The sequence below is a fragment of the Chanodichthys erythropterus genome, chromosome 16 (assembly GCF_024489055.1).
Source record: "Chanodichthys erythropterus isolate Z2021 chromosome 16, ASM2448905v1, whole genome shotgun sequence".
Lineage (NCBI taxonomy): Eukaryota > Metazoa > Chordata > Actinopteri > Cypriniformes > Xenocyprididae > Chanodichthys > Chanodichthys erythropterus.
In genome coordinates this window covers 26,191,037-26,203,118 of record NC_090236.1, presented here as the reverse complement: position 1 = coordinate 26,203,118, position 12,082 = coordinate 26,191,037, and positions in this window count along the sequence as shown.

Genomic DNA, 12,082 nt, shown 5'->3' with positions numbered 1-12,082 from the left:
AATTAACTACACTGTTCCTTATTTACCCTTAAATGGTAGTACACAAGTTGGCATAGAAGAAAAAATGAAAAACATGCATATATTTTCTAAATGCATATAGATCTTATTTTGAACAATTCATCTGTACACATTTCATTTTTATATTTATTAATTTTTTTTTTTTTTACTTTGTAATGTTTAATCAAAATGTCAGAGTATACAGGTATTCTCCAATCAGTGGGTGCTTCTCAATTCATTCTAAGTGAGTCTACTGCCTTCCTAGTCCAGTCCTTCTGAGGCTTGTAGGCTAGAGTTCTTCTCAGCATTAGATGATAGAATGAGATGTCTAGTAAGTCATCTCCGATTTTTTTTGTCTTGATTTACATAATGAAATTGGGCTAGCTCAGTGCTGATTCATTTTCCAATTAACAATCAGAACTCACCCTATACTTTTTTTTAAATATTACTATGATGTTACAATATGGAAGACTATCTGTCACAACTTGTTTCATTGTGACTTTAAAGGGTTAGTTCACCCAAAAATGAAAATAATGTCATTAATTACTCACCCTTATGTTCTACACCTGTAAGACCTTCATTCATCTTCGGAACACAAATTAAGATATTTTGATTAAATCCGATGGCTCAGTGAGGTCTGCATTCACAGCAATGACATTTCCTCTCTCAAGATCCATAAAGGTACTAAAAACATATTTAATACAGTTCATGTGAGTTTAGTGGTTTTTCCTTTATATTATAAAGCGACGAGAATACTTTTTGTGCGCCATTAAAACAAAATAATAACTTTTCATCAATATCTAGTGATGGGCCAATTTCAAAACAATGCTTCGGAGCTTTACAAATCGAATCAGTGACTCGGATCTTCTATCAAACGGCTAAACTGCTGAAATCACATGACTTTGGCACTCCGAGTCATTGATTCGATTCGTAAATCTCAGAAGAAGTGTTTTGAAATCGGCCCATCACTATATTGTTGAAAAGTCATTATTTAGTTTTTTTTGGTGTACAAAAAGTATTCTCGTCACTTTATAATATTAAGGTAGAACTACTGAACTAGCATGAACTGTTTCAAATATGTTTTTAGTACCTTAATGGATCTTGAGAGAGGAAATGTCATTGCTGTGAATGCAGACCTCACTGAGCCATCGGATTTAATCAAAAATATCTTAATTTGTGTTTTGAAGATGAATGAAGGTCTTACAGGTGTAGAATAACATGAGGGTGAGTAATTAATGACATTATTTTTGGGTGGACTAACCTCTAAAGATAGTGAACTAACTCCCTAAGGTACTAATATGCACCTTTTAGGGGTAGATAATAGGTTTATCCTAAAGGGACAAAATACTGCTAAGGCACAATTTTTGCAAATTTTTTCAAGAATATTCAGGAAAAGTACAAGCACTATGATTTCTTTGGGCTGTCCAGATGGAAGAGGTTGGGAGAAAAGATCGTACTATGAGGATGAACATCTGAGTGAAAACACACAAGGACTAAGTTCCCAGGCTGGTGTAAATTTACACCTGTGTAACAACCGGTTTAAAGGGTTTAAGCACTCTTTTAGGAGTGAAGAACATGTCGCTGGAAGACATCAGAGGCAGACAGCACATAGGTTACGGCTACGCAATCTATTAGGGGTGAGGGGCCCTGAGACCCAGCAGGCAGCGCATAGGAGAACCCACCCCTAGAAGTCAGGAAGTAGCTCTTGAATCTCAAATTGTTCCATTCCAGATAGGGGCGCCCCGAAAGTTATTGATCACAGGCAGTTAGGAATTGAGTATTATTTTATGATTCTTTTTTAAATCCTTTTTTCATGTAAAGGCATTGAATCGAATTACTGCTTCAACAGGTGTTAAGAGGGTAAGCAGTCAGACGCTGCTAATCAAATGTCTTTAATTAATCATCATCAAGCGTGAACAACTCTATAAAAGCAGAAGTTTTGGCAGTTTGCTGGTCTGGAACTTTCAGGAGGAATGCCAAGGAGGAAAGACATGAGCAATGATCTTAGAGAAGGAATTGTTGTTACCATCAATCTGAGAAGGGTCTCATCTTGCAACACATCATCTAAAGGTAATTACCTGCTTTTCTACTTTATTTCGCAAATCTCTTTCTAATACATGTTTTTTCTCTATTCTACCAACATGCTCTTAACATCTTAAAACAACAGTTGTAGTTTTTTCTTTCTTTATAAACATTCTCAATAAAGCTTTTACAACAATGAAGTGTTTTGTCTCTTTTCTTTATAAACATATTCTTAATAAATGCTTTCAAAAATCAGTTTTCTTGTTTTTCATAATGAACAATTATCTTATAAACCACATATCTCATAAATCACATATATTAAAGTGCAACTTAACAGTTGTTTTGTCTTTCTTAAAGAACAATTAACTCATATCTCATAAATCACGTCTCAAATACAGAAGAGGTATACTTGTTATAGGACAATTTTGCATATTTTTGCATATATACAGTATCTCACAGAAGTGTGTATCTTTTCATGTGACAACACTGAAGAAATGACACTTTGCTACAATGGAAAGTAGTGAGTTTATAGCTTGTATAACAGTGTAAATTTGCTGCCCCCTCAAAATAACTCAACACACAGCCATCTAAACCACTGGCCACAAAAGTGAGCACACCCCCTAAGTGAAAATGTCCAAATTGCGCCCAAAGTGTCAATATTTTGTGTGGCCACCATTATTTTCCAACACTGCCTTAACCCTCTTGGGCACGGAGTTCACCAGAGCTTCACAGGTTGCCACTGGAGTCCTCTTCTACTCCTCCATGACGACATCACGGAGCTGGTGGATGTTAGAGACTTTGCGCTCCTCCACCTTCCGTTTGAGGATGCCCCACAGATGCTCAATAGGGTTTGGGTCTGGAGACATGCTTAGCCAGTCCATCTCCTTTACCCTCAGCTTCTTTCGCAAGGTATTGGTCATCTTTGAGGTGTGTTTGGGGTCGTTATCTTGTTGGAATGCTGCCCTGCGGCTCATCAGTCTCCAAAGGGAGGACAGCAAATTTACACTGCTATACACTCACTACCTTACATTGTAGTGTTGTCAAAAGTACCGACTTCGGTACCTATTCGGTACTGAAATTTTAAAAAACGTGACGCTTTGAGCGCTGTTGAGTGGATTCATAAACATCTCTGATTGGCCGTTGTTTTCACGGCTCATCGGATATGTCTGTGATAGGCTTCAATGATCAACGCTGTAAAAACGTTGTAAATAGTCATCAATTAATCTCTTCACTAAGCGCTTACACAGATACACACGGGAGTGTTTGAAAGCAGGCGTCTATCACTGTTAGACGCCTGCTTTCAATCGCTCGCGCTCCCACTTTCAAAACGCTTTCAAATTCAAACACTTCCGTGTGCTTTCAAATGCTCCCACGCGCTGATCATTGTAGCCAATCACAGGCATATCCGATGAGCGCGTCAACACAATGGCCAATCAGAGATGTTTATGAATCTGCTCAACAGCGCTCAAAGCGTCACGTTTTTAAAATTTCAGTACCGATAGGTACCGAAGTCGGTACTTTTGACAACACTATTACACTGTAGCAAAGTGTCATTTCTTCAGTGTTGTCACATGAAAAGATATATTAAAATATTTACAAAAATGTGAGGGGTGTACCCACTTCTGTGAGATACTGTATATATACACATACATACATATACACACATACATACTGTTACAACAGAGATGGTGCGGAGGCAGATGTAAAAGCAAGTAAAGTATGTTTATTGATATCAGCAGAGAAATGGGTGAGTATATGACAATATTGAAGCTGTAGTGATGGTAGAATAATACGGTCCTTTTCGTTGATTGTACGAAGAATCAGGATGAACATGCTGGAGACTGAAGACAGGGAACACTCACACACAGTTGGAGAAGCACACAAGGAATACTGGAGACGTTGGAGACAGGTAAGTAGCAAGTAGGAGTCCTTGAGGTAAGTACACATGTGGTTGTAGTACAAACGAGACCGGACAGTGACTGTGTGTGAGTGTGGGGTATTTGAAGTGGTGGTGATTGCAGTGCTGATGATGTGCAGGTGGCGGTGATTAGTATTCCGGTGACTGAGTGCGTGGGTATTGGAGGGAGGTGGAACCTGACGTGTCTGTGACAGTACCCCCCCTCCCACGGCCCACTCCTGAGGGCCGAGGACCCCGACGTCGTGGTGGTCGTCCTCTTGGGCGTGGGGCAGGTCTGTCAGGGTGGCTCATGTGGAATGCTTGCAGAAGATTGGGATCGAGGATATCGTTTCTAGGGACCCATGAGCACTCTCGGGACTGTAGCCTTCCCAGTCAACTAGACATTCCAGAAGACCACCACGGCGCCAGGAGTCCAGTATCTGACGAGTCCAGTATCTGTCCAGGATGAGTGGAAGGGGGGGCTCGGCGGCTGCCATGTCAGGTTCTGTAGAGGGAGAAACAGAAGGGTGGTGAGGTTTTAGGAGCGAGACATGAAAGGTTGGATGAATCTTGTACTGAGGTGGGAGTTGCAAATGATATGTGACGGGGTTAATCTGTCTGGTGATGGTGAATGGGCCAATGAAGCAAGGACTCAGCTTCTTGCAGGGCAGACGCAGCCTGATGTCCTTGGTGGAAAGCCAGACCTTCTGCCCTGGCTGATAGGATGGGGCGTTGGAGCACCAAAGGTCTGCTGTCATCCTGCGTCTGTGTAGGGTTCTCTGCAGTTGGTGGTGAGCTGAGTCCCATACCCTCTCGCTCTCTCGGAACCAGTAGTCGACTGAAGGAACGTTGGAGGGTTCCCCTTCCCAGGGGAACAGTGGGGGTTGGTAGCAAAGTACGCACTGAAAGGGTGTTAGTCCAGTGGAAGGCTGTCGGAGGGAGTTTTGTTCGTACTCAGCCCAACCCAGATACTGGTTACAGGAGTCCTGGTGGCCGTGACAGAAGGTACGCAGGAAGCAGCCGATCTCCTGGATTTTCCGTTCCGTCTGCCTGTTCGTCTGAGGATGGTATCCTGATGACAGACTGACAGTCACACCCCGGAGGGACAAGAAGGCCTTCCAGACATGGGAAATGAATTGGGGCCCTCTGTCTGATACGATGTCTTCGGGATTCCATAATATCCAAAGATGTGGTTAAACATGAGTTCTGCTGTGGTTAAGGCGGTAGGTAGACCTTTCAGGGGGATTAGACGACAGGCCTTGGAGAAGCGGTCTACTACCACGGGGACACAGGTGTGACCGTCCGATGCTGGGAGATCCGTAATGAAATCCACTCCCAGGTGTGACCACGGTCGCTCAGGAACGGGCAGAGGATTGAGCTTGCCGGCTGGCAGATGACGAGGGCTCTTGGAGATGGCGCACTCCCTGCAGCCCTGCACGTACCTTCTGATATCCCTGGCCATGTTGGGCCACCAGAAGCGTTGTTTAAGCAGCGAGAGGGTTTCATTGACCCCCGGGTGGCCAGTGCCAAGTGATGAGTGAGCTGCATGAACAAGCGGAATGCATCGTGTCCGGGTGATGTACTGAAGGCCCTGGGGACAACCCGGCGGAGCGTAGGAGGAGGCATTAGAGGAGGGTAAAGTTTATTCTGACCACTGGATAGGACTCACGAAGACAGACTTTGGGAGGATAGTCTCAGGAGCTTCATTCTTCTCATCTGGAGCGTTGAGACGGGATAAAGCGTCTGCCTTAATATTCTTGGAGCCTGGACAATAGGAGATTGTAAAGTCGAATCTGGAGAAAAACATGGCCCAGCGAGCTTGACGGGGATTAAGTCTCTTAGCAGCTTTGAGGTATTCCAAGTTCTTATGGTCGGTTAGTACATGAAAAGGGTGGTTGGCTCCCTCCAACCAATGCCTCCATTCCTCCAGAGCAAGCTTGACGCCCAGGACCTCGCGGTCACCGATGTCATAGTTGACCTCCGCCGGGTTAAGCTTGCGGGAGAAGAAGGCGCATGGATGGAGTCTACTCGGTTGCCCCTGCTGCTGTGAAAGCACCGCTCCCACTCCTGTGGTAGAGGCATCCACCTCTATGATGAATGGCAGGTTCAGGGTCTGGGTGGACGAGGAGGGGAGCGGTGGTGAAGGCACCATCTTCGGACCAGGACAGAGACTTGGGCTGGTGACGGAGGAGGTTGGTGAGTGGGTGGACGATGGAGCTATAGTTCTTGATAAAGCGGCGGTAGAAATTGGCGAAACCTAGGAAACGTTGAAGTTCTTTGATGGTTGTGGGAATGGGCCAGGATTTGATGGCTTCTACCTTCCCCTCGTCCATCCGGATGCCACTGCAATCTATGAAGTATCCCAGGAAATGGACTGAGGGCTGGTGAAAGGAGCACTTTTCTGCCTTGAGGAATAGATGGAATTGCCGTAAGCGTTGGAGGACCTCCGCAATGTGGTGGCGATGTTCAGCCAGGCTCCGGGAGTAGATAAGGATGTTGTCTATGTACACCAGTACAAACCTGTGGAGGAACTGCCGGAGTACCTCATGAATGAAATCCTGGAATACGGAGGGGTCGTTGACTGGACCATAGGGCATGACCAAATATTCGTAATGGCCGGTGGGCGTGACGAAGGCGGTCTTCCACTCGTCCCCCTTGCGTATCCGGATGAGGTTGTACGCACTGCGCAGGTCCAGCTTTGTGAACACAGTGGCACCACTGAGAGGTTTCAGGGCCGCTGGGACGAGGGAAGTGGATACCGGAACTTGACTGTAATTTTATTTAGGGAGCGATAGTCGATGCAGGGCCGCAAGTCTTCATCCTTTTTTTGCCACGAAGAAGAAGCTTGAAGCAGCAGGGGAAGTAGACGGGCGGATGTATCCTTGGTTAAGGGCCTCTTCGATATATTCCTCCATGGCCTTCTCCTCCGGCACTGACAGGGGGTAGATCCTTCCGCTAGGCACTGGCTCACCCGGTAACAGATTGATGGCGCAGTCCCATTCTCTATGGGGCTTTCAATGGAAGTAGTGCAGATGGAGATCTTCTTGGAATGTGGAGATTTGTGAACTGGAAACTCGGAGAAACAATTGGAGAAGCAGTGTTCGCCCCACTTCAGGATCTGAAGTGCCCTAGAACCACATCAGCGGTGGAATCCTCCAGAACCAGCAGATGGATGTCCTCAACGTGTAGAATACCCACACGGAGCTGAAGGGGTCCCACACAGCGGCTGATCCTTTTACGGCTCAGGGGTTTGCCCGTGATGGAGTGGACTTGATAGATGAGGGCGAGGTTTTGAGTTTGAGTTGTTGACAGAGGGAGCCTGAGATTAAGTTTCCAGCTGACCCTGAATCGAGGAACGCCACCACTGGAACAGATACATTAACAGCAGTGATGAATAGTTTTACCCCTTAAAACATTAGTTCCTTGCATGAGTCATTTAATGCAAAATGGTTGAACTAGATGCCATAAACTGTCAAGTGTCAAGCATATTTTCTATACATTTCTATTAGACTTTTTTTTTAATGTGTCATGAATTGAAGAATTGCAGAGGTGAATGTTGAATTTTACAAATGAAGGGAAATGTAAGGGGCTAGATCAGAACACGATAGACAGTCACTTTTTAAAATGAAATATCAAAAGGATAAACAACAGACTTTATTTCCACAGCCTTGAGTTTTTGAACTGATCTCTTGAATAAATGATACAATGATACATAAAATACATTTTATCAGACACTTGTCGCCACCTAGCGAAATATCATATATTTATTTAATGTAACGACTTACGTGTTGTTAACGCGTTCCTATGGTGATCGGTCGGAAGTGCGAGTAACCGATCGTCTTCCCAATGTGTTGTTTACGTGTAAAGACACGTTGTAACACGTTTGTGCTTTTCTTACCTTAATTTAACTCATGATTCGATTGTATCCTTTTCCACATGCTTGGACGGCTAATTTGGAAAAGAACGGGACATTCCACGAACATTTTCTCCATCTCCCATTAAACGTTTTAGGAACAGACTTCTAATTTCGAAATGTTTCAAATGAGAAATAGCCTATGCTTTACCAAAAGTAGCGAAATCTGCAACCTAAATAGCCTATCTGCTTTTTATAAGCTACGCCTAAATTAAATAAGCTATTGATATATTGCATAAAATATCCTGACCATTTAAATCAGATATATACTTTTACTTACATCTACTTCTTACATCTACACACATCGGAATTCGACCTCGTCTTTTGTAAACAGTAGCCTAAAGTTTGATTTGATTGGCCAAAAACTTTTACAATTTTTTTTTTTCATTCTAATTTGTTACAGAGCAGTGACTTGATCATATTATTTAACTTATAGAAATAGAATAGCTGCAAGATTCCTTAATGCTTTTTATCAAATTATTGAGACCCTAACCCTATTTATTTATAATTAGGCCTATAAAACAATTATAAATTAATTATAAAATACTGCCCCTGCAACAACAACAATTTCTTCTTTCTTTCTTTTTTAATCAGTAGGCCTATTTGATGTGACCATACTTTGTTTTTAGAACCACACCAATTTGACTACATAAAAATAGACATGTCAAGCTTTCTATAGATATATTTCTCATGTCTGTGAGTCAAGCAGACTATACTGAGTCTCGGTTCATTTAGCCTATAAGTCGCGCTCCAGTTCACGCGCCAGTGATCGCGCCCGCGCCTGCCATGATTATATTGTCTACTTTATTTGCTTCTTATTTATTAAATCTAGGCAATTGGTTGATGAAACATTGATTTAAATTAAGATACATTTTTTACAAAACGAAATTCACTTTAAGAAAGGCTTTCTACAAAACAAAACTTAAAGAGTGGTCAAAATCATGTCTGACCCACTTCATGACTCCCGATATATTGGCATCATGCATCTTACTCATGCTGTTCACTTTTCATTATCAAATAGATGAAATTAAAAAATAACATTATAATAGGCCTATTTAAACATAAATGTGAAATACGTTTTCTTTAATACCAACAGTAGCCTACAGTACAGATAAATTTCATGTCGTGAATAAGAGCGGATCATAAGTCAAGAAGGATCAAGCATAATTTATTTTTAGACTTATTTGTTGGCCAGTTGTAGCCTGTGCAATAAATATTAAAAGTTCTAAACCATATTGTGTTTTATTGTTCCATAGTAATGATAATATTTACAATAATATATTGAATTTGATAGTTGTCTCTCACGTTGCCCAACAGCAACATTACAATAGTGTAGATTAGGTACAATGTTTTATAAAAATATTTTATTCAATTTAGTGTCCATTTCATTCATTTAACATATTTAATATTAGGGCATCCAAGTTATTTGACATATTTGAAAAAAGAAAATTAAAAAGTAACCCAATAGTTACTTTCCCTGGTAATTGAGAATGAAGTATCTTAGTTATTAACTCAGCTACTATTTGTGAGAAGTAACTACTATAACTAATTTTTTTTTTTTTTTTTAAGTAACTGGTGGAAAAAGGTGTATAAAGCAAGGCTATACAATTTAGTTCCTGCAGGGACACGACCAGCAGAGTTTAGTTTAACAGCCCACACTAAAGGCTGTCCTGGAGCACATCACCTGATTGGTATTCTGTAGATTTCCTGGGAAGTAGGATAAAGAGGTCTGATGGACTGGTACAGGCTATATTGTACAGTAGGCAATAAAGCTAACAGTTAACATGATTGTACGGATCAAATTAAGACTAGGATGTTTTTTTACAGTTATATGCTAGTAAAACACATACTTTCATGCCTGTAATGTACATTTATAGTCTTTACACATCAGCTTGGCACCTTACATGGTTAAAAACCAGTTAATTTCAAGACGCTGGCGTCACGTCAGGTCGTCACGTGGGTCGACACGCTCAGTTAGACGCTCAAAGTACAAGACGTTCGGATAGACGTTCGGTTTGACGTTCGATCGGTCGGTCGGTCGTTCGGAAGTTTGATTTTGGCACTGATCCCACGCCATAGTGCGTGGGTATTGGAGGGAGGTGGAACCTGACGTGTCTGTGACACATACATATACACACACAAACTAATTATATATATATATATATATATATATATATATATATATATATATATATATATATATATATATATATATACACACACACACACACACAGTGTGTGCAGAATTATTAGGCACGTTGATTTTCTGATCATATATTTTTTGCAGGCACATTTTACCAATTCCAAACCACATTAATCTTAATAACTACTATTCATTTTGTATTTAATCATTTATAAGTGGTATATAATTGTTCATGAAGGCTGGAAATGAAAAGCGCCTTATATTCAGGTGTGCATAATTATTAGGTTTGTTTTCTTTCTTTCTATATTACTTTGTATATACTGTGATATTTATATTATAATTATTTATTCTGTGTGGATATTTTTCCGATGCTGCTGGCCTCTGAGAGCTACTAAACAATTTTTTTTATATTATTATAATGACAATCAAATGTATTCTTTCTTTCTTTCTTTTACAGATAAAATGACAGATTGAGAGTGACTCTTGAAGGACCAGCAGAAGAATTTATTTTCCAGAAGTTTTGGAAGTTCATTTTTAATCCATCTCTGCAAAATGGACTTCAGGGTATATGGACTAAAAATGAATTCCCACACCTCACTGCCAGATTCTGGAAGATACATTCTTGAAACAGTGGTACGAGCCTATAAAAAAACATCATCTTGTGATTCCTATTAAATGCGGGTCATTTTTTAAGATTCTTTACCTAACCTAAGTCTCTGAGATCTTGACACCTTGCACTTTTGGAGACTCCAGGTAGGTTGCAGTACTGGAAAATGATGGCACTGAAAACTAAAGGGTTCCTGATGGTTTCACACTTAATTCTAAATTATTTTACAGTTAACATGTGTCTTTTCTTCTCCACCTGTTTTTGTCTGACCCTGCTGACCCAATGAGCATTTCACTGTCCAACGGTCATGCTTTAACTGCAATTTCTAGTATTGCATTAGTATTGCATTCTTCTCATGGGCATTTAAATTTTTTGGATTTTTCAGTCTGAGTTAAATCTCTTTTTTGGCTAATTTTATCTGTAAAAGGAAATGTACCTAATAATTATTCATTAACAATTATATAAATTATAAATGATTAAATACAAAATTAAAAGTAGTTATTAAGATTAATGTGGTTTAGAATTGGTAAGATATGCCTGAAAAAAAAAGATCAAAGTGCCTAATAATTCTGCACACTTTGTATACAGTGCCTATAGAAAATCATCATACCCCTTTGAAATAGTTACTTTATTTGTCGTACAGCCTGAAATCGAAACCCAATCCAACAAAAAAAAAAAAAAACCTTTTCCAGCTTAATTTACAAATTGTGCCTTACAACATCAAAGTAATGAAAGAAAAAGGTTCTGAAAATTAATAAAAAAAACCTGAAAAACTATAAAAACAGGGTTGGAAAAGTCATCGGTCCCCTGATTTAATACTTCGTAGAGCAACCTGTGCTTTAATTACACCCATTAATCTTTTTGGATATGTCTGTACTAGCTTTGCACACCTACATTGGGGATTATTTACCCATTCTTTCTAGCAAAATTGCTCAAGTTTAGTCAGATTTTGTGAGCAGCAATGGACTGCTCTCTTCAAGTCCATCCACAGATTTTCTATCGAATTTAAGTCAGGGCTTTGACTTGGCCACTCAAGGACATTCACCTTCTTTTCATTTCATAATTTCTTTGTTTCTTTCAACGCTATGTTTGGTGAAACAAAAACAAACAAACCAAAAGTGATCTCTAGAATCACTATCACACTATTTCTTAATATTTCACATTCACCATAACCCTACATTTCTTTAATACATATGTTTATCCATATTATTTTCGCATACATATTCATCTAAATACCTTTAGTATACAGAAGCAAATAATTAAAAATTACTTCCAGCGATGAAGTAATGTTTTCTTTCTTGTACACAGTTTGCACTAAAAATTTGCACTAAAAAGACATGGTTGTCCTTGTTCAGATAGACAAAAGAATCATAGTGCCAATGGTGCTATTTGGAGTTAAATGCTTTGATTTTGGCCACAGTGGTGGTGTAGAGCTGTATGGTCCTGGAGCGACACAAAACCATTTCACGGGTGAAGGGGCAGCAAACTTATGTCTGCAAACCT